This window comes from Oncorhynchus tshawytscha, linkage group LG28 (genome assembly GCF_018296145.1).
Source record: "Oncorhynchus tshawytscha isolate Ot180627B linkage group LG28, Otsh_v2.0, whole genome shotgun sequence".
NCBI lineage: Eukaryota > Metazoa > Chordata > Actinopteri > Salmoniformes > Salmonidae > Oncorhynchus > Oncorhynchus tshawytscha.
Genome location: NC_056456.1, coordinates 27,739,201 through 27,762,594, shown reverse-complemented (window position 1 = coordinate 27,762,594; position 23,394 = coordinate 27,739,201). Strand labels below are relative to the sequence as shown.

At 41.7% G+C, this 23,394-nt stretch overlaps 10 non-coding genes across 10 annotated transcripts; all 10 read left to right on the top strand.

The window, feature by feature from the left end:
- The first annotated feature begins 605 nt into the window (after positions 1–605).
- Positions 606–677, top strand: trnag-ucc. The gene has a single exon. It is a non-coding gene; the product is annotated as a tRNA-Gly (tRNA).
- Positions 678–2,632: 1,955 nt separating this feature from the next.
- On the top strand, positions 2,633–2,703 carry trnag-ucc. The gene has a single exon. It is a non-coding gene; the product is annotated as a tRNA-Gly (tRNA).
- Positions 2,704–6,753: 4,050 nt separating this feature from the next.
- trnag-ucc lies at positions 6,754–6,824 on the top strand. Its single transcript has one exon. It is a non-coding gene; the product is annotated as a tRNA-Gly (tRNA).
- Positions 6,825–8,851: 2,027 nt separating this feature from the next.
- Positions 8,852–8,923, top strand: trnag-ucc. The gene has a single exon. It is a non-coding gene; the product is annotated as a tRNA-Gly (tRNA).
- A 1,953-nt stretch (positions 8,924–10,876) lies between these two features.
- Positions 10,877–10,948, top strand: trnag-ucc. Its single transcript has one exon. It is a non-coding gene; the product is annotated as a tRNA-Gly (tRNA).
- A 2,025-nt stretch (positions 10,949–12,973) lies between these two features.
- trnag-ucc lies at positions 12,974–13,045 on the top strand. Its single transcript has one exon. It is a non-coding gene; the product is annotated as a tRNA-Gly (tRNA).
- Positions 13,046–15,070: 2,025 nt separating this feature from the next.
- Positions 15,071–15,142, top strand: trnag-ucc. Its single transcript has one exon. It is a non-coding gene; the product is annotated as a tRNA-Gly (tRNA).
- A 2,025-nt stretch (positions 15,143–17,167) lies between these two features.
- On the top strand, positions 17,168–17,239 carry trnag-ucc. The gene has a single exon. It is a non-coding gene; the product is annotated as a tRNA-Gly (tRNA).
- Positions 17,240–19,264: 2,025 nt separating this feature from the next.
- On the top strand, positions 19,265–19,336 carry trnag-ucc. Its single transcript has one exon. It is a non-coding gene; the product is annotated as a tRNA-Gly (tRNA).
- Positions 19,337–21,358: 2,022 nt separating this feature from the next.
- Positions 21,359–21,430, top strand: trnag-ucc. Its single transcript has one exon. It is a non-coding gene; the product is annotated as a tRNA-Gly (tRNA).
- The last annotated feature ends 1,964 nt before the right edge of the window (positions 21,431–23,394 follow it).

Below are 23,394 nucleotides of genomic sequence, written 5' to 3'. Positions count from 1 at the left end.
GTTTCCAGGTTAATGGCAAAGGCCATCAGCAGCGGGAGGAGGAGATTCGGGAAAAGGTTTTGTTGTTCTGGTTAGGTTAGGGCACCCTCTTGAGTAATGCATAAAGCATCAGACAAGCTCAGTAGCCTACATATAGTTGATTTTATTCAGTTTATATATGGAAAAACACACTTTTAAAAATTTGAAACAGTCGACTGGTCGAAAGAACTGCTTTTGGTCGACTCGAAAAAATGTTGTCGGGGACTTCAGCAATGGATCAGTCAAATAATTTCTAGGTAACAATCAAATACCTTACTGTGATTGTTTTCAATGAAAATGATCCAAAATAAGCAAAAATGACTTGTTAGTAAAGAGCAATTTGTCAAGCAAGAATTTTGCTAGGAATGTCTAGCATTGTCTGAGTGGAAAGGGGGAAACCTGAAAACTAGCTGTTATTGGCAGAGCCGTTTGGAACTCTTTGTTATTGGTCTATTAACTCATTTACCGCCTGGTGATGTCAGTGATGTGTTTTTAGGGAATCCCATTATCATTCTGCAAATGTCAAATGTAGGTTTTCTTTTACTTTCATTTTCAAACAGAGACCGCTCCTGGTACATATTTGGTAAGCGTTGGTGGTATAGTGGTGAGCATAGCTGCCTTCCAAGCAGTTGACCTGGGTTCGATTCCCGGCCAACGCAACTGGGTATTTTGTTTGAATCACCCTTTGAAATGAATCCGCTAAAAGTCTAGTGCAGTTGTTTTTATCTCAGTATAAAATAGGGCTGACACCTTTTAGTCGACTGGTCCATAGGCTGTTGGTCGACTGAGAATTTTGTAGTCGAGCAGTTGCCCCCGAAAAAGATTTATGGCACGTCTTGATTGACGCATATCTCAGTGGACCAATCCATTGCTGAAGCTGCAGGGATGGAAACATGTTCTATTTTATTTCATTCCATTTACGCATTGTCAATTTATTCATTGTGTTTTGTTTGGAGTGCTCCTGTCAATAATGTTTAAGGACGTGCACCTGATTACCCATAGAAGTAGGCCTAGGCTACCTGGCCTGCGAGCAAATGTAGGCCTATAAATGTGCCCATTTGGGGATCTGACAGTATTTCTGATTGTCTTTAATCACCACCACTTGTGAGCTGTGGAGCTTCTCAAAGTACATTTTTCTTCACCTCAAACAGCAAGGAAACAAAGTCTGTTTTTACATCCATTGAGAATGACAATAGTTCCTCAATGTAGCCTATTTGAAAAATATTTCCAGCTCTCTCCCTTTGGATAAGCACTCAGCAAAACATAATAAAATGTCATGCTCTGATCCGGTGGAAACGTTATAAAATAGGCCTACCTGATTACTTCTTGTCCTTGCGTAAATAGCCTGATATTAAGCCTACAGCTGTGTCTGCCCGGAGGTCACTGGCAGGGGAAACTGAGGGTCCAAAATATTTTATACAATGTTGCAAGTTTGTTAGCTCAAGCATCTGGCTGGACCAAGTTGATTAGTTGCTACATTGTTTCATGTTCGTTGCAGAAAGGCCATGTGTAGCCAAAGTGATTTTTTTTTATCAGGATATTTTTTTCACCTTCAGACTGTAATGATTTTATTTGTTGGCTTTATGTAGACAGTTTTTACATTGTTAGCAATGGCAATAGAAGTGACTTTTAGATTTGTGTAGTTTTCATTTTGGTTTAGATATCATTTTTATTCATCACTTGAAAATGATTTTGAGATACGAAGAATTTACATATGAAATAAATCAAACTGTTCTACGAAAATATGCATATGAAAACCATAACTGGCAATGCAGAGCAGGATCCTGGTTCAAGTCTGTGTCCTCTGTTGCAGCCGGCCACGACCGGGAGACCCATGGGGCGGTGCACAATTGGCCCGGTGTCGTCTCGTTTAGGGGACGGTTTGGCCGGCAGGGATGTTCTTGTCCCATCGCGCACTAGCGATTCCTGTGGAAGGCCGGGCGCAATGCACACTGACACGGTCGCCAGGTGTACGGTGTTTCCTCTGACACATTGGTGCGGCTGGTTTCCAGGTTAATGGCAAAGGCCATCAGCAGCGGGAGGAGGAGATTCGGGAAAAGGTTTTGTTCTTCTGGTTAGGTTAGGTTAGGGCACCCTCTTGAGTAATGCATAAAGCATCAGACAAGCTCAGTAGCCTACATATAGTTGATTTTATTCAGTTTATATATGGAAAAACACACTTTTAAAAATTTGAAACAGTCGACTGGCCGAAAGAACTGCTTTTGGTCGACTCGAAAAAATGTTGTCGGGGACTTCAGCAATGGATCAGTCAAATAATTTCTAGGTAACAATCAAATACCTTACTGTGATTGTTTTCAATGAAAATGATCCAAAATAAGCAAAAATGACTTGTTAGTAAAGAGCAATTTGTCAAGCAAGAATTTTGCTAGGAATGTCTAGCATTGTCTGAGTGGAAAGGGGGAAACCTGAAAACTAGCTGTTATTGGCAGAGCCGTTTGGAACTCTTTGTTATTGGTCTATTAACTCATTTACCGCCTGGTGATGTCAGTGATGTGTTTTTAGGGAATCCCATTATTATTCTGCAAATGTCAAATGTAGGTTTTCTTTTACTTTCATTTTCAAACAGAGACCGCTCCTGGTACATATTTGGTAAGCGTTGGTGGTATAGTGGTGAGCATAGCTGCCTTCCAAGCAGTTGACCCGGTTCGATTCCCGGCCAACGCAACTGGGTATTTTGTTTGAATCACCCTTTGAAATGAATCCGCTAAAAGTCTAGTGCAGTTGTTTTTATCTCAGTATAAAATAGGGCTGACACCTTTTAGTCGACTGGTCCATAGGCTGTTGGTCGACTGAGAATTTTGTAGTCGAGCAGTTGCCCCCGAAAAAGATTTATGGCACGTCTTGATTGACGCATATCTCAGTGGACCAATCCATTGCTGAAGCCGCGGGGATGGAAACAAGTTCTATTTTATTTCATTCCATTACGCATTGTCAATTTATTCATTGTGTTTTGTTTGGAGTGCTCCTGTCAATAATGTTTAAGGACGTGCACCTGATTACCCATAGAAGTAGGCCTAGGCTACCTGGCCTGCGAGCAAATGTAGGCCTATAAATGTGCCCATTTGGGGATCTGACAGTATTTCTGATTGTCTTTAATCACCACCACTTGTGAGCTGTGGAGCTTCTCAAAGTACATTTTTCTTCACCTCAAACAGCAAGGAAACAAAGTCTGTTTTTACATCCATTGAGAATGACAATAGTTCCTCAATGTAGCCTATTTGAAAAATATTTCCAGCTCTCTCCCTTTGGATAAGCACTCAGCAAAACATAATAAAATGTCATGCTCTGATCCGGTGGAAACGTTATAAAATAGGCCTACCTGATTACTTCTTGTCCTTGCGTAAATAGCCTGATATTAAGCCTACAGCTGTGTCTGCCCGGAGGTCACTGGCAGGGGAAACTGAGGGTCCAAAATATTTTATACAATGTTGCAAGTTTGTTAGCTCAAGCATCTGGCTGGACCAAGTTGATTAGTTGCTACATTGTTTCATGTTCGTTGCAGAAAGGCCATGTGTAGCCAAAGTGATTTTTTTTTATCAGGATATTTTTTTCACCTTCAGACTGTAATGATTTTATTTGTTGGCTTTATGTAGGCCGTTTTTACATTGTTAGCAATGGCAATAGAAGTGACTTTTAGATTTGTGTAGTTTTCATTTTGGTTTAGATATCATTTTTATTCATCACTTGAAAATGATTTTGAGATACGAAGAATTTACATATGAAATAAATCAAACTGTTCTACGAAAATATGCATATGAAAACCATAACTGGCAATGCAGAGCAGGATCCTGGTTCAAGTCTGTGTCCTCTGTTGCAGCCGGCCACGACCGGGAGACCCATGGGGCGGTGCACAATTGGCCCGGTGTCGTCTCGTTTAGGGGACGGTTTGGCCGGCAGGGATGTTCTTGTCCCATCGCGCACTAGCGATTCCTGTGGAAGGCCGGGCGCAATGCACACTGACACGGTCGCCAGGTGTACGGTGTTTCCTCTGACACATTGGTGCGGCTGGTTTCCAGGTTAATGGCAAAGGCCATCAGCAGCGGGAGGAGGAGATTCGGGAAAAGGTTTTGTTCTTCTGGTTAGGTTAGGTTAGGGCACCCTCTTGAGTAATGCATAAAGCATCAGACAAGCTCAGTAGCCTACATATAGTTGATTTTATTCAGTTTATATATGGAAAAACACACTTTTAAAAATTTGAAACAGTCGACTGGCCGAAAGAACTGCTTTTGGTCGACTCGAAAAAATGTTGTCGGGGACTTCAGCAATGGATCAGTCAAATAATTTCTAGGTAACAATCAAATACCTTACTGTGATTGTTTTCAATGAAAATGATCCAAAATAAGCAAAAATGACTTGTTAGTAAAGAGCAATTTGTCAAGCAAGAATTTTGCTAGGAATGTCTAGCATTTTCTGAGTGGAAAGGGGGAAACCTGAAAACTAGCTGTTATTGGCAGAGCCGTTTGGAACTCTTTGTTATTGGTCTATTAACTCATTTACCGCCTGGTGATGTCAGTGATGTGTTTTTAGGGAATCCCATTATCATTCTGCAAATGTCAAATGTAGGTTTTCTTTTACTTTCATTTTCAAACAGAGACCGCTCCTGGTACATATTTGGTAAGCGTTGGTGGTATAGTGGTGAGCATAGCTTCCTTCCAAACAGTTGACCCGGGTTCGATTCCTGGCCAACGCAACTGGGTATTTTGTTTGAATCACCCTTTGAAATGAATCCGCTAAAAGTCTAGTGCAGTTGTTTTTATCTCAGTATAAAATAGGGCTGACACCTTTTAGTCGACTGGTCCATAGGCTGTTGGTCGACTGAGAATTTTGTAGTCGAGCAGTTGCCCCCCAAAAAGATTTATGGCACGTCTTGATTGACGCATATCTCAGTGGACCAATCCATTGCTGAAGCCGCGGGGATGGAAACAAGTTCTATTTTATTTCATTCCATTTACGCGTTGTCAATTTATTCATTGTGTTTTGTTTGGAGTGCTCCTGTCAATAATGTTTAAGGACGTGCACCTGATTACCCATAGAAGTAGGCCTAGGCTACCTGGCCTGCGAGCAAATGTAGGCCTATAAATGTGCCCATTTGGGGATCTGACAGTATTTCTGATTGTCTTTAATCACCACCACTTGTGAGCTGTGGAGCTTCTCAAAGTACATTTTTCTTCACCTCAAACAGCAAGGAAACAAAGTCTGTTTTTACATCCATTGAGAATGACAATAGTTCCTCAATGTAGCCTATTTGAAAAATATTTCCAGCTCTCTCCCTTTGGATAAGCACTCAGCAAAACATAATAAAATGTCATGCTCTGATCCGGTGGAAACGTTATAAAATAGGCCTACCTGATTACTTCTTGTCCTTGCGTAAATAGCCTGATATTAAGCCTACAGCTGTGTCTGCCCGGAGGTCACTGGCAGGGGAAACTGAGGGTCCAAAATATTTTATACAATGTTGCAAGTTTGTTAGCTCAAGCATCTGGCTGGACCAAGTTGATTAGTTGCTACATTGTTTCATGTTCGTTGCAGAAAGGCCATGTGTAGCCAAAGTGATTTTTTTTTATCAGGATATTTTTTCACCTTCAGACTGTAATGATTTTATTTGTTGGCTTTATGTAGGCCGTTTTTACATTGTTAGCAATGGCAATAGAAGTGACTTTTAGATTTGTGTAGTTTTCATTTTGGTTTAGATATCATTTTTATTCATCACTTGAAAATGATTTTGAGATACGAAGAATTTACATATGAAATAAATCAAACTGTTCTACGAAAATATGCATATGAAAACCATAACTGGCACGCAGATCGGTAGTAATGGTAAGATAGGTTGTCTGGTCTCCTGAGTGGCGCAGTGTTCTAAGGCACTGCAATGCAGAGCAGGATCCTGGTTCAAGTCTGTGTCCTCTGTTGCAGCCGGCCACGACCGGGAGACCCATGGGGCGGTGCACAATTGGCCCGGTGTCGTCTCGTTTAGGGGACGGTTTGGCCGGCAGGGATGTTCTTGTCCCATCGCGCACTAGCGATTCCTGTGGAAGGCCGGGCGCAATGCACACTGACACGGTCGCCAGGTGTACGGTGTTTCCTCTGACACATTGGTGCGGCTGGTTTCCAGGTTAATGGCAAAGGCCATCAGCAGCGGGAGGAGGAGATTCGGGAAAAGGTTTTGTTCTTCTGGTTAGGTTAGGTTAGGGCACCCTCTTGAGTAATGCATAAAGCATCAGACAAGCTCAGTAGCCTACATATAGTTGATTTTATTCAGTTTATATATGGAAAAACACACTTTTAAAAATTTGAAACAGTCGACTGGCCGAAAGAACTGCTTTTGGTCGACTCGAAAAAATGTTGTCGGGGACTTCAGCAATGGATCAGTCAAATAATTTCTAGGTAACAATCAAATACCTTACTGTGATTGTTTTCAATGAAAATGATCCAAAATAAGCAAAAATGACTTGTTAGTAAAGAGCAATTTGTCAAGCAAGAATTTTGCTAGGAATGTCTAGCATTGTCTGAGTGGAAAGGGGGAAACCTGAAAACTAGCTGTTATTGGCAGAGCCGTTTGGAACTCTTTGTTATTGGTCTATTAACTCATTTACCGCCTGGTGATGTCAGTGATGTGTTTTTAGGGAATCCCATTATTATTCTGCAAATGTCAAATGTAGGTTTTCTTTTACTTTCATTTTCAAACAGAGACCGCTCCTGGTACATATTTGGTAAGCGTTGGTGGTATAGTGGTGAGCATAGCTGCCTTCCAAGCAGTTGACCCGGTTCGATTCCCGGCCAACGCAACTGGGTATTTTGTTTGAATCACCCTTTGAAATGAATCCGCTAAAAGTCTAGTGCAGTTGTTTTTATCTCAGTATAAAATAGGGCTGACACCTTTTAGTCGACTGGTCCATAGGCTGTTGGTCGACTGAGAATTTTGTAGTCGAGCAGTTGCCCCCAAAAGATTTATGGCACGTCTTGATTGACGCATATCTCAGTGGACCAATCCATTGCTGAAGCCGCGGGGATGGAAACAAGTTCTATTTTATTTCATTCCATTTACGCATTGTCAATTGATTCATTGTGTTTTGTTTGGAGTGCTCCTGTCAATAATGTTTAAGGACGTGCACCTGATTACCCATAGAAGTAGGCCTAGGCTACCTGGCCTGCGAGCAAATGTAGGCCTATAAATGTGCCCATTTGGGGATCTGACAGTATTTCTGATTGTCTTTAATCACCACCACTTGTGAGCTGTGGAGCTTCTCAAAGTACATTTTTCTTCACCTCAAACAGCAAGGAAACAAAGTCTGTTTTTACATCCATTGAGAATGACAATAGTTCCTCAATGTAGCCTATTTGAAAAATATTTCCAGCTCTCTCCCTTTGGATAAGCACTCAGCAAAACATAATAAAATGTCATGCTCTGATCCGGTGGAAACGTTATAAAATAGGCCTACCTGATTACTTCTTGTCCTTGCGTAAATAGCCTGATATTAAGCCTACAGCTGTGTCTGCCCGGAGGTCACTGGCAGGGGAAACTGAGGGTCCAAAATATTTTATACAATGTTGCAAGTTTGTTAGCTCAAGCATCTGGCTGGACCAAGTTGATTAGTTGCTACATTGTTTCATGTTCGTTGCAGAAAGGCCATGTGTAGCCAAAGTGATTTTTTTTTTTTTATCAGGATATTTTTTTCACCTTCAGACTGTAATGATTTTATTTGTTGGCTTTATGTAGACAGTTTTTACATTGTTAGCAATGGCAATAGAAGTGACTTTTAGATTTGTGTAGTTTTCATTTTGGTTTAGATATCATTTTTATTCATCACTTGAAAATGATTTTGAGATACGAAGAATTTACATATGAAATAAATCAAACTGTTCTACGAAAATATGCATATGAAAACCATAACTGGCACGCAGATCGGTAGTAATGGTAAGATAGGTTGTCGGGTCTCCTGAGTGGCGCAGTGTTCTAAGGCACTGCAATGCAGAGCAGGATCCTGGTTCAAGTCTGTGTCCTCTGTTGCAGCCGGCCACGACCGGGAGACCCATGGGGCGGTGCACAATTGGCCCGGTGTCGTCTCGTTTAGGGGACGGTTTGGCCGGCAGGGATGTTCTTGTCCCATCGCGCACTAGCGATTCCTGTGGAAGGCCGGGCGCAATGCACACTGACACGGTCGCCAGGTGTACGGTGTTTCCTCTGACACATTGGTGCGGCTGGTTTCCAGGTTAATGGCAAAGGCCATCAGCAGCGGGAGGAGGAGATTCGGGAAAAGGTTTTGTTCTTCTGGTTAGGTTAGGTTAGGGCACCCTCTTGAGTAATGCATAAAGCATCAGACAAGCTCAGTAGCCTACATATAGTTGATTTTATTCAGTTTATATATGGAAAAACACACTTTTAAAAATTTGAAACAGTCGACTGGCCGAAAGAACTGCTTTTGGTCGACTCGAAAAAATGTTGTCGGGGACTTCAGCAATGGATCAGTCAAATAATTTCTAGGTAACAATCAAATACCTTACTGTGATTGTTTTCAATGAAAATGATCCAAAATAAGCAAAAATGACTTGTTAGTAAAGAGCAATTTGTCAAGCAAGAATTTTGCTAGGAATGTCTAGCATTTTCTGAGTGGAAAGGGGGAAACCTGAAAACTAGCTGTTATTGGCAGAGCCGTTTGGAACTCTTTGTTATTGGTCTATTAACTCATTTACCGCCTGGTGATGTCAGTGATGTGTTTTTAGGGAATCCCATTATTATTCTGCAAATGTCAAATGTAGGTTTTCTTTTACTTTCATTTTCAAACAGAGACCGCTCCTGGTACATATTTGGTAAGCGTTGGTGGTATAGTGGTGAGCATAGCTGCCTTCCAAGCAGTTGACCCGGGTTCGATTCCCGGCCAACGCAACTGGGTATTTTGTTTGAATCACCCTTTGAAATGAATCCGCTAAAAGTCTAGTGCAGTTGTTTTTATCTCAGTATAAAATAGTGCTGACACCTTTTAGTCGACTGGTCCATAGGCTGTTGGTCGACTGAGAATTTTGTAGTCGAGCAGTTGCCCCCCCCCAAAAAGATTTATGGCACGTCTTGATTGACGCATATCTCAGTGGACCAATCCATTGCTGAAGCCGCGGGGATGGAAACAAGTTCTATTTTATTTCATTCCATTTACGCGTTGTCAATTTATTCATTGTGTTTTGTTTGGAGTGCTCCTGTCAATAATGTTTAAGGACGTGCACCTGATTACCCATAGAAGTAGGCCTAGGCTACCTGGCCTGCGAGCAAATGTAGGCCTATAAATGTGCCCATTTGGGGATCTGACAGTATTTCTGATTGTCTTTAATCACCACCACTTGTGAGCTGTGGAGCTTCTCAAAGTACATTTTTCTTCACCTCAAACAGCAAGGAAACAAAGTCTGTTTTTACATCCATTGAGAATGACAATAGTTCCTCAATGTAGCCTATTTGAAAAATATTTCCAGCTCTCTCCCTTTGGATAAGCACTCAGCAAAACATAATAAAATGTCATGCTCTGATCCGGTGGAAACGTTATAAAATAGGCCTACCTGATTACTTCTTGTCCTTGCGTAAATAGCCTGATATTAAGCCTACAGCTGTGTCTGCCCGGAGGTCACTGGCAGGGGAAACTGAGGGTCCAAAATATTTTATACAATGTTGCAAGTTTGTTAGCTCAAGCATCTGGCTGGACCAAGTTGATTAGTTGCTACATTGTTTCATGTTCGTTGCAGAAAGGCCATGTGTAGCCAAAGTGATTTTTTTTTATCAGGATATTTTTTTCACCTTCAGACTGTAATGATTTTATTTGTTGGCTTTATGTAGGCCGTTTTTACATTGTTAGCAATGGCAATAGAAGTGACTTTTAGATTTGTGTAGTTTTCATTTTGGTTTAGATATCATTTTTATTCATCACTTGAAAATGATTTTGAGATACGAAGAATTTACATATGAAATAAATCAAACTGTTCTACGAAAATATGCATATGAAAACCATAACTGGCAATGCAGAGCAGGATCCTGGTTCAAGTCTGTGTCCTCTGTTGCAGCCGGCCACGACCGGGAGACCCATGGGGCGGTGCACAATTGGCCCGGTGTCGTCTCGTTTAGGGGACGGTTTGGCCGGCAGGGATGTTCTTGTCCCATCGCGCACTAGCGATTCCTGTGGAAGGCCGGGCGCAATGCACACTGACACGGTCGCCAGGTGTACGGTGTTTCCTCTGACACATTGGTGCGGCTGGTTTCCAGGTTAATGGCAAAGGCCATCAGCAGCGGGAGGAGGAGATTCGGGAAAAGGTTTTGTTCTTCTGGTTAGGTTAGGGCACCCTCTTGAGTAATGCATAAAGCATCAGACAAGCTCAGTAGCCTACATATAGTTGATTTTATTCAGTTTATATATGGAAAAACACACTTTTAAAAATTTGAAACAGTCGACTGGCCGAAAGAACTGCTTTTGGTCGACTCGAAAAAATGTTGTCGGGGACTTCAGCAATGGATCAGTCAAATAATTTCTAGGTAACAATCAAATAGCTTACTGTGATTGTTTTCAATGAAAATGATCCAAAATAAGCAAAAATGACTTGTTAGTAAAGAGCAATTTGTCAAGCAAGAATTTTGCTAGGAATGTCTAGCATTGTCTGAGTGGAAAGGGGGAAACCTGAAAACTAGCTGTTATTGGCAGAGCCGTTTGGAACTCTTTGTTATTGGTCTATTAACTCATTTACCGCCTGGTGATGTCAGTGATGTGTTTTTAGGGAATCCCATTATTATTCTGCAAATGTCAAATGTAGGTTTTCTTTTACTTTCATTTTCAAACAGAGACCGCTCCTGGTACATATTTGGTAAGCGTTGTTGGTATAGTGGTGAGCATAGCTGCCTTCCAAGCAGTTGACCCAGGTTCGATTCCCGGCCAACGCAACTGGGTATTTTGTTTGAATCACCCTTTGAAATGAATCCGCTAAAAGTCTAGTGCAGTTGTTTTTATCTCAGTATAAAATAGGGCTGACACCTTTTAGTCGACTGGTCCATAGGCTGTTGGTCGACTGAGAATTTTGTAGTCGAGCAGTTGCCCCCCAAAAAGATTTATGGCACGTCTTGATTGACGCATATCTCAGTGGACCAATCCATTGCTGAAGCCGCGGGGATGGAAACAAGTTCTATTTTATTTCATTCCATTTACGCGTTGTCAATTTATTCATTGTGTTTTGTTTGGAGTGCTCCTGTCAATAATGTTTAAGGACGTGCACCTGATTACCCATAGAAGTAGGCCTAGGCTACCTGGCCTGCGAGCAAATGTAGGCCTATAAATGTGCCCATTTGGGGATCTGACAGTATTTCTGATTGTCTTTAATCACCACCACTTGTGAGCTGTGGAGCTTCTCAAAGTACATTTTTCTTCACCTCAAACAGCAAGGAAACAAAGTCTGTTTTTACATCCATTGAGAATGACAATAGTTCCTCAATGTAGCCTATTTGAAAAATATTTCCAGCTCTCTCCCTTTGGATAAGCACTCAGCAAAACATAATAAAATGTCATGCTCTGATCCGGTGGAAACGTTATAAAATAGGCCTACCTGATTACTTCTTGTCCTTGCGTAAATAGCCTGATATTAAGCCTACAGCTGTGTCTGCCCGGAGGTCACTGGCAGGGGAAACTGAGGGTCCAAAATATTTTATACAATGTTGCAAGTTTGTTAGCTCAAGCATCTGGCTGGACCAAGTTGATTAGTTGCTACATTGTTTCATGTTCGTTGCAGAAAGGCCATGTGTAGCCAAAGTGATTTTTTTTTATCAGGATATTTTTTTCACCTTCAGACTGTAATGATTTTATTTGTTGGCTTTATGTAGGCCGTTTTTACATTGTTAGCAATGGCAATAGAAGTGACTTTTAGATTTGTGTAGTTTTCATTTTGGTTTAGATATCATTTTTATTCATCACTTGAAAATGATTTTGAGATACGAAGAATTTACATATGAAATAAATCAAACTGTTCTACGAAAATATGCATATGAAAACCATAACTGGCACGCAGATCGGTAGTAATGGTAAGATAGGTTGTCTGGTCTCCTGAGTGGCGCAGTGTTCTAAGGCACTGCAATGCAGAGCAGGATCCTGGTTCAAGTCTGTGTCCTCTGTTGCAGCCGGCCACGACCGGGAGACCCATGGGGCGGTGCACAATTGGCCCGGTGTCGTCTCGTTTAGGGGACGGTTTGGCCGGCAGGGATGTTCTTGTCCCATCGCGCACTAGCGATTCCTGTGGAAGGCCGGGCGCAATGCACACTGACACGGTCGCCAGGTGTACGGTGTTTCCTCTGACACATTGGTGCGGCTGGTTTCCAGGTTAATGGCAAAGGCCATCAGCAGCGGGAGGAGGAGATTCGGGAAAAGGTTTTGTTCTTCTGGTTAGGTTAGGTTAGGGCACCCTCTTGAGTAATGCATAAAGCATCAGACAAGCTCAGTAGCCTACATATAGTTGATTTTATTCAGTTTATATATGGAAAAACACACTTTTAAAAATTTGAAACAGTCGACTGGCCGAAAGAACTGCTTTTGGTCGACTCGAAAAAATGTTGTCGGGGACTTCAGCAATGGATCAGTCAAATAATTTCTAGGTAACAATCAAATACCTTACTGTGATTGTTTTCAATGAAAATGATCCAAAATAAGCAAAAATGACTTGTTAGTAAAGAGCAATTTGTCAAGCAAGAATTTTGCTAGGAATGTCTAGCATTGTCTGAGTGGAAAGGGGGAAACCTGAAAACTAGCTGTTATTGGCAGAGCCGTTTGGAACTCTTTGTTATTGGTCTATTAACTCATTTACCGCCTGGTGATGTCAGTGATGTGTTTTTAGGGAATCCCATTATTATTCTGCAAATGTCAAATGTAGGTTTTCTTTTACTTTCATTTTCAAACAGAGACCGCTCCTGGTATATATTTGGTAAGCGTTGGTGGTATAGTGGTGAGCATAGCTGCCTTCCAAGCAGTTGACCCAGGTTTGATTCCCGGCCAACGCAACTGGGTATTTTATTTGAATCACCCTTTGAAATGAATCCGCTAAAAGTCTAGTGCAGTTGTTTTTATCTCAGTATAAAATAGGGCTGACACCTTTTAGTCGACTGGTCCATAGGCTGTTGGTCGACTGAGAATTTTGTAGTCGAGCAGTTGCCCCCCAAAAAGATTTATGGCACGTCTTGATTGACGCATATCTCAGTGGACCAATCCATTGCTGAAGCCGCGGGGATGGAAACAAGTTCTATTTTATTTCATTCCATTTACGCGTTGTCAATTTATTCATTGTGTTTTGTTTGGAGTGCTCCTGTCAATAATGTTTAAGGACGTGCACCTGATTACCCATAGAAGTAGGCCTAGGCTACCTGGCCTGCGAGCAAATGTAGGCCTATAAATGTGCCCATTTGGGGATCTGACAGTATTTCTGATTGTCTTTAATCACCACCACTTGTGAGCTGTGGAGCTTCTCAAAGTACATTTTTCTTCACCTCAAACAGCAAGGAAACAAAGTCTGTTTTTACATCCATTGAGAATGACAATAGTTCCTCAATGTAGCCTATTTGAAAAATATTTCCAGCTCTCTCCCTTTGGATAAGCACTCAGCAAAACATAATAAAATGTCATGCTCTGATCCGGTGGAAACGTTATAAAATAGGCCTACCTGATTACTTCTTGTCCTTGCGTAAATAGCCTGATATTAAGCCTACAGCTGTGTCTGCCCGGAGGTCACTGGCAGGGGAAACTGAGGGTCCAAAATATTTTATACAATGTTGCAAGTTTGTTAGCTCAAGCATCTGGCTGGACCAAGTTGATTAGTTGCTACATTGTTTCATGTTCGTTGCAGAAAGGCCATGTGTAGCCAAAGTGATTTTTTTTTATCAGGATATTTTTTTCACCTTCAGACTGTAATGATTTTATTTGTTGGCTTTATGTAGACAGTTTTTACATTGTTAGCAATGGCAATAGAAGTGACTTTTAGATTTGTGTAGTTTTCATTTTGGTTTAGATATCATTTTTATTCATCACTTGAAAATGATTTTGAGATACGAAGAATTTACATATGAAATAAATCAAACTGTTCTACGAAAATATGCATATGAAAACCATAACTGGCACGCAGATCGGTAGTAATGGTAAGATAGGTTGTCTGGTCTCCTGAGTGGCGCAGTGTTCTAAGGCACTGCAATGCAGAGCAGGATCCTGGTTCAAGTCTGTGTCCTCTGTTGCAGCCGGCCACGACCGGGAGACCCATGGTGCGGTGCACAATTGGCCCGGTGTCGTCTCGTTTAGGGGACGGTTTGGCCGGCAGGGATGTTCTTGTCCCATCGCGCACTAGCGATTCCTGTGGAAGGCCGGGCGCAATGCACACTGACACGGTCGCCAGGTGTACGGTGTTTCCTCTGACACATTGGTGCGGCTGGTTTCCAGGTTAATGGCAAAGGCCATCAGCAGCGGGAGGAGGAGATTCGGGAAAAGGTTTTGTTCTTCTGGTTAGGTTAGGTTAGGGCACCCTCTTGAGTAATGCATAAAGCATCAGACAAGCTCAGTAGCCTACATATAGTTGATTTTATTCAGTTTATATATGGAAAAACACACTTTTAAAAATTTGAAACAGTCGACTGGCCGAAAGAACTGCTTTTGGTCGACTCGAAAAAATGTTGTCGGGGACTTCAGCAATGGATCAGTCAAATAATTTCTAGGTAACAATCAAATACCTTACTGTGATTGTTTTCAATGAAAATGATCCAAAATAAGCAAAAATGACTTGTTAGTAAAGAGCAATTTGTCAAGCAAGAATTTTGCTAGGAATGTCTAGCATTTTCTGAGTGGAAAGGGGGAAACCTGAAAACTAGCTGTTATTGGCAGAGCCGTTTGGAACTCTTTGTTATTGGTCTATTAACTCATTTACCGCCTGGTGATGTCAGTGATGTGTTTTTAGGGAATCCCATTATCATTCTGCAAATGTCAAATGTAGGTTTTCTTTTACTTTCATTTTCAAACAGAGACCGCTCCTGGTACATATTTGGTAAGCGTTGGTGGTATAGTGGTGAGCATAGCTGCCTTCCAAGCAGTTGACCCGGGTTCGATTCCCGGCCAACGCAACTGGGTATTTTGTTTGAATCACCCTTTGAAATGAATCCGCTAAAAGTCTAGTGCAGTTGTTTTTATCTCAGTATAAAATAGGGCTGACACCTTTTAGTCGACTGGTCCATAGGCTGTTGGTCGACTGAGAATTTTGTAGTCGAGCAGTTGCCCCCGAAAAAGATTTATGGCACGTCTTGATTGACGCATATCTCAGTGGACCAATCCATTGCTGAAGCCGCGGGGATGGAAACAAGTTCTATTTTATTTCATTCCATTTACGCATTGTCAATTGATTCATTGTGTTTTGTTTGGAGTGCTCCTGTCAATAATGTTTAAGGACGTGCACCTGATTACCCATAGAAGTAGGCCTAGGCTACCTGGCCTGCGAGCAAATGTAGGCCTATAAATGTGCCCATTTGGGGATCTGACAGTATTTCTGATTGTCTTTAATCACCACCACTTGTGAGCTGTGGAGCTTCTCAAAGTACATTTTTCTTCACCTCAAACAGCAAGGAAACAAAGTCTGTTTTTACATCCATTGAGAATGACAATAGTTCCTCAATGTAGCCTATTTGAAAAATATTTCCAGCTCTCTCCCTTTGGATAAGCACTCAGCAAAACATAATAAAATGTCATGCTCTGATCCGGTGGAAACGTTATAAAATAGGCCTACCTGATTACTTCTTGTCCTTGCGTAAATAGCCTGATATTAAGCCTACAGCTGTGTCTGCCCGGAGGTCACTGGCAGGGGAAACTGAGGGTCCAAAATATTTTATACAATGTTGCAAGTTTGTTAGCTCAAGCATCTGGCTGGACCAAGTTGATTAGTTGCTACATTGTTTCATGTTCGTTGCAGAAAGGCCATGTGTAGCCAAAGTGATTTTTTTTTATCAGGATATTTTTTTCACCTTCAGACTGTAATGATTTTATTTGTTGGCTTTATGTAGGCCGTTTTTACATTGTTAGCAATGGCAATAGAAGTGACTTTTAGATTTGTGTAGTTTTCATTTTGGTTTAGATATCATTTTTATTCATCACTTGAAAATGATTTTGAGATACGAAGAATTTACATATGAAATAAATCAAACTGTTCTACGAAAATATGCATATGAAAACCATAACTGGCACGCAGATCGGTAGTAATGGTAAGATAGGTTGTCTGGTCTCCTGAGTGGCGCAGTGTTCTAAGGCACTGCAATGCAGAGCAGGATCCTGGTTCAAGTCTGTGTCCTCTGTTGCAGCCGGCCACGACCGGGAGACCCATGGGGCGGTGCACAATTGGCCCGGTGTCGTCTCGTTTAGGGGACGGTTTGGCCGGCAGGGATGTTCTTGTCCCATCGCGCACTAGCGATTCCTGTGGAAGGCCGGGCGCAATGCACACTGACACGGTCGCCAGGTGTACGGTGTTTCCTCTGACACATTGGTGCGGCTGGTTTCCAGGTTAATGGCAAAGGCCATCAGCAGCGGGAGGAGGAGATTCGGGAAAAGGTTTTGTTCTTCTGGTTAGGTTAGGTTAGGGCACCCTCTTGAGTAATGCATAAAGCATCAGACAAGCTCAGTAGCCTACATATAGTTGATTTTATTCAGTTTATATATGGAAAAACACACTTTTAAAAATTTGAAACAGTCGACTGGCCGAAAGAACTGCTTTTGGTCGACTCGAAAAAATGTTGTCGGGGACTTCAGCAATGGATCAGTCAAATAATTTCTAGGTAACAATCAAATACCTTACTGTGATTGTTTTCAATGAAAATGATCCAAAATAAGCAAAAATGACTTGTTAGTAAAGAGCAATTTGTCAAGCAAGAATTTTGCTAGGAATGTCTAGCATTGTCTGAGTGGAAAGGGGGAAACCTGAAAACTAGCTGTTATTGGCAGAGCCGTTTGGAACTCTTTGTTATTGGTCTATTAACTCATTTACCGCCTGGTGATGTCAGTGATGTGTTTTTAGGGAATCCCATTATTATTCTGCAAATGTCAAATGTAGGTTTTCTTTTACTTTCATTTTCAAACAGAGACCGCTCCTGGTATATATTTGGTAAGCGTTGGTGGTATAGTGGTGAGCATAGCTGCCTTCCAAGCAGTTGACCCAGGTTTGATTCCCGGCCAACGCAACTGGGTATTTTATTTGAATCACCCTTTGAAATGAATCCGCTAAAAGTCTAGTGCAGTTGTTTTTATCTCAGTATAAAATAGGGCTGACACCTTTTAGTCGACTGGTCCATAGGCTGTTGGTCGACTGAGAATTTTGTAGTCGAGCAGTTGCCCCCCAAAAAGATTTATGGCACGTCTTGATTGACGCATATCTCAGTGGACCAATCCATTGCTGAAGCCGCGGGGATGGAAACAAGTTCTATTTTATTTCATTCCATTTACGCGTTGTCAATTTATTCATTGTGTTTTGTTTGGAGTGCTCCTGTCAATAATGTTTAAGGACGTGCACCTGATTACCCATAGAAGTAGGCCTAGGCTACCTGGCCTGCGAGCAAATGTAGGCCTATAAATGTGCCCATTTGGGGATCTGACAGTATTTCTGATTGTCTTTAATCACCACCACTTGTGAGCTGTGGAGCTTCTCAAAGTACATTTTTCTTCACCTCAAACAGCAAGGAAACAAAGTCTGTTTTTACATCCATTGAGAATGACAATAGTTCCTCAATGTAGCCTATTTGAAAAATATTTCCAGCTCTCTCCCTTTGGATAAGCACTCAGCAAAACATAATAAAATGTCATGCTCTGATCCGGTGGAAACGTTATAAAATAGGCCTACCTGATTACTTCTTGTCCTTGCGTAAATAGCCTGATATTAAGCCTACAGCTGTGTCTGCCCGGAGGTCACTGGCAGGGGAAACTGAGGGTCCAAAATATTTTATACAATGTTGCAAGTTTGTTAGCTCAAGCATCTGGCTGGACCAAGTTGATTAGTTGCTACATTGTTTCATGTTCGTTGCAGAAAGGCCATGTGTAGCCAAAGTGATTTTTTTTTATCAGGATATTTTTTTCACCTTCAGACTGTAATGATTTTATTTGTTGGCTTTATGTAGGCCGTTTTTACATTGTTAGCAATGGCAATAGAAGTGACTTTTAGATTTGTGTAGTTTTCATTTTGGTTTAGATATCATTTTTATTCATCACTTGAAAATGATTTTGAGATACGAAGAATTTACATATGAAATAAATCAAACTGTTCTACGAAAATATGCATATGAAAACCATAACTGGCACGCAGATCGGTAGTAATGGTAAGATAGGTTGTCTGGTCTCCTGAGTGGCGCAGTGTTCTAAGGCACTGCAATGCAGAGCAGGATCCTGGTTCAAGTCTGTGTCCTCTGTTGCAGCCGGCCACGACCGGGAGACCCATGGTGCGGTGCACAATTGGCCCGGTGTCGTCTCGTTTAGGGGACGGTTTGGCCGGCAGGGATGTTCTTGTCCCATCGCGCACTAGCGATTCCTGTGGAAGGCCGGGCGCAATGCACACTGACACGGTCGCCAGGTGTACGGTGTTTCCTCTGACACATTGGTGCGGCTGGTTTCCAGGTTAATGGCAAAGGCCATCAGCAGCGGGAGGAGGAGATTCGGGAAAAGGTTTTGTTCTTCTGGTTAGGTTAGGTTAGGGCACCCTCTTGAGTAATGCATAAAGCATCAGACAAGCTCAGTAGCCTACATATAGTTGATTTTATTCAGTTTATATATGGAAAAACACACTTTTAAAAATTTGAAACAGTCGACTGGCCGAAAGAACTGCTTTTGGTCGACTCGAAAAAATGTTGTCGGGGACTTCAGCAATGGATCAGTCAAATAATTTCTAGGTAACAATCAAATACCTTACTGTGATTGTTTTCAATGAAAATGATCCAAAATAAGCAAAAATGACTTGTTAGTAAAGAGCAATTTGTCAAGCAAGAATTTTGCTAGGAATGTCTAGCATTGTCTGAGTGGAAAGGGGGAAACCTGAAAACTAGCTGTTATTGGCAGAGCCGTTTGGAACTCTTTGTTATTGGTCTATTAACTCATTTACCGCCTGGTGATGTCAGTGATGTGTTTTTAGGGAATCCCATTATTATTCTGCAAATGTCAAATGTAGGTTTTCTTTTACTTTCATTTTCAAACAGAGACCGCTCCTGGTACATATTTGGTAAGCGTTGGTGGTATAGTGGTGAGCATAGCTGCCTTCCAAGCAGTTGACCCAGGTTTGATTCCCGGCCAACGCAACTGGGTATTTTATTTGAATCACCCTTTGAAATGAATCCGCTAAAAGTCTAGTGCAGTTGTTTTTATCTCAGTATAAAATAGGGCTGACACCTTTTAGTCGACTGGTCCATAGGCTGTTGGTCGACTGAGAATTTTGTAGTCGAGCAGTTGCCCCCAAAAGATTTATGGCACGTCTTGATTGACGCATATCTCAGTGGACCAATCCATTGCTGAAGCCGCGGGGATGGAAACAAGTTCTATTTTATTTCATTCCATTTACGCATTGTCAATTTATTCATTGTGTTTTGTTTGGAGTGCTCCTGTCAATAATGTTTAAGGACGTGCACCTGATTACCATAGAAGTAGGCCTAGGCTACCTGGCCTGCGAGCAAATGTAGGCCTATAAATGTGCCCATTTGGGGATCTGACAGTATTTCTGATTGTCTTTAATCACCACCACTTGTGAGCTGTGGAGCTTCTCAAAGTACATTTTTCTTCACCTCAAACAGCAAGGAAACAAAGTCTGTTTTTACATCCATTGAGAATGACAATAGTTCCTCAATGTAGCCTATTTGAAAAATATTTCCAGCTCTCTCCCTTTGGATAAGCACTCAGCAAAACATAATAAAATGTCATGCTCTGATCCGGTGGAAACGTTATAAAATAGGCCTACCTGATTACTTCTTGTCCTTGCGTAAATAGCCTGATATTAAGCCTACAGCTGTGTCTGCCCGGAGGTCACTGGCAGGGGAAACTGAGGGTCCAAAATATTTTATACAATGTTGCAAGTTTGTTAGCTCAAGCATCTGGCTGGACCAAGTTGATTAGTTGCTACATTGTTTCATGTTCGTTGCAGAAAGGCCATGTGTAGCCAAAGTGATTTTTTTTTATCAGGATATTTTTTTCACCTTCAGACTGTAATGATTTTATTTGTTGGCTTTATGTAGGCAGTTTTTACATTGTTAGCAATGGCAATAGAAGTGACTTTTAGATTTGTGTAGTTTTCATTTTGGTTTAGATATCATTTTTATTCATCACTTGAAAATGATTTTGAGATACGAAGAATTTACATATGAAATAAATCAAACTGTTCTACGAAAATATGCATATGAAAACCATAACTGGCACGCAGATCGGTAGTAATGGTAAGATAGGTTGTCTGGTCTCCTGAGTGGCGCAGTGTTCTAAGGCACTGCAATGCAGAGCAGGATCCTGGTTCAAGTCTGTGTCCTCTGTTGCAGCCGGCCACGACCGGGAGACCCATGGGGCGGTGCACAATTGGCCCGGTGTCGTCTCGTTTAGGGGACGGTTTGGCCGGCAGGGATGTTCTTGTCCCATCGCGCACTAGCGATTCCTGTGGAAGGCCGGGCGCAATGCACACTGACACGGTCGCCAGGTGTACGGTGTTTCCTCTGACACATTGGTGCGGCTGGTTTCCAGGTTAATGGCAAAGGCCATCAGCAGCGGGAGGAGGAGATTCGGGAAAAGGTTTTGTTCTTCTGGTTAGGTTAGGTTAGGGCACCCTCTTGAGTAATGCATAAAGCATCAGACAAGCTCAGTAGCCTACATATAGTTGATTTTATTCAGTTTATATATGGAAAAACACACTTTTAAAAATTTGAAACAGTCGACTGGCCGAAAGAACTGCTTTTGGTCGACTCGAAAAAATGTTGTCGGGGACTTCAGCAATGGATCAGTCAAATAATTTCTAGGTAACAATCAAATACCTTACTGTGATTGTTTTCAATGAAAATGATCCAAAATAAGCAAAAATGACTTGTTAGTAAAGAGCAATTTGTCAAGCAAGAATTTTGCTAGGAATGTCTAGCATTTTCTGAGTGGAAAGGGGGAAACCTGAAAACTAGCTGTTATTGGCAGAGCCGTTTGGAACTCTTTGTTATTGGTCTATTAACTCATTTACCGCCTGGTGATGTCAGTGATGTGTTTTTAGGGAATCCCATTATTATTCTGCAAATGTCAAATGTAGGTTTTCTTTTACTTTCATTTTCAAACAGAGACCGCTCCTGGTACATATTTGGTAAGCGTTGTTGGTATAGTGGTGAGCATAGCTGCCTTCCAAGCAGTTGACCCAGGTTCGATTCCCGGCCAACGCAACTGGGTATTTTGTTTGAATCACCCTTTGAAATGAATCCGCTAAAAGTCTAGTGCAGTTGTTTTTATCTCAGTATAAAATAGGGCTGACACCTTTTAGTCGACTGGTCCATAGGCTGTTGGTCGACTGAGAATTTTGTAGTCGAGCAGTTGCCCCCAAAAGATTTATGGCACGTCTTGATTGACGCATATCTCAGTGGACCAATCCATTGCTGAAGCCGCGGGGATGGAAACAAGTTCTATTTTATTTCATTCCATTTACGCGTTGTCAATTTATTCATTGTGTTTTGTTTGGAGTGCTCCTGTCAATAATGTTTAAGGACGTGCACCTGATTACCCATAGAAGTAGGCCTAGGCTACCTGGCCTGCGAGCAAATGTAGGCCTATAAATGTGCCCATTTGGGGATCTGACAGTATTTCTGATTGTCTTTAATCACCACCACTTGTGAGCTGTGGAGCTTCTCAAAGTACATTTTTCTTCACCTCAAACAGCAAGGAAACAAAGTCTGTTTTTACATCCATTGAGAATGACAATAGTTCCTCAATGTAGCCTATTTGAAAAATATTTCCAGCTCTCTCCCTTTGGATAAGCACTCAGCAAAACATAATAAAATGTCATGCTCTGATCCGGTGGAAACGTTATAAAATAGGCCTACCTGATTACTTCTTGTCCTTGCGTAAATAGCCTGATATTAAGCCTACAGCTGTGTCTGCCCGGAGGTCACTGGCAGGGGGAAACTGAGGGTCCAAAATATTTTATACAATGTTGCAAGTTTGTTAGCTCAAGCATCTGGCTGGACCAAGTTGATTAGTTGCTACATTGTTTCATGTTCGTTGCAGAAAGGCCATGTGTAGCCAAAGTGATTTTTTTTTATCAGGATATTTTTTTCACCTTCAGACTGTAATGATTTTATTTGTTGGCTTTATGTAGGCAGTTTTTACATTGTTAGCAATGGCAATAGAAGTGACTTTTAGATTTGTGTAGTTTTCATTTTGGTTTAGATATCATTTTTATTCATCACTTGAAAATGATTTTGAGATACGAAGAATTTACATATGAAATAAATCAAACTGTTCTACGAAAATATGCATATGAAAACCATAACTGGCACGCAGATCGGTAGTAATGGTAAGATAGGTTGTCTGGTCTCCTGAGTGGCGCAGTGTTCTAAGGCACTGCAATGCAGAGCAGGATCCTGGTTCAAGTCTGTGTCCTCTGTTGCAGCCGGCCACGACCGGGAGACCCATGGTGCGGTGCACAATTGGCCCGGTGTCGTCTCGTTTAGGGGACGGTTTGGCCGGCAGGGATGTTCTTGTCCCATCGCGCACTAGCGATTCCTGTGGAAGGCCGGGCGCAATGCACACTGACACGGTCGCCAGGTGTACGGTGTTTCCTCTGACACATTGGTGCGGCTGGTTTCCAGGTTAATGGCAAAGGCCATCAGCAGCGGGAGGAGGAGATTCGGGAAAAGGTTTTGTTCTTCTGGTTAGGTTAGGGCACCCTCTTGAGTAATGCATAAAGCATCAGACAAGCTCAGTAGCCTACATATAGTTGATTTTATTCAGTTTATATATGGAAAAACACACTTTTAAAAATTTGAAACAGTCGACTGGCCGAAAGAACTGCTTTTGGTCGACTCGAAAAAATGTTGTCGGGGACTTCAGCAATGGATCAGTCAAATAATTTCTAGGTAACAATCAAATAGCTTACTGTGATTGTTTTCAATGAAAATGATCCAAAATAAGCAAAAATGACTTGTTAGTAAAGAGCAATTTGTCAAGCAAGAATTTTGCTAGGAATGTCTAGCATTGTCTGAGTGGAAAGGGGGAAACCTGAAAACTAGCTGTTATTGGCAGAGCCGTTTGGAACTCTTTGTTATTGGTCTATTAACTCATTTACCGCCTGGTGATGTCAGTGATGTGTTTTTAGGGAATCCCATTATTATTCTGCAAATGTCAAATGTAG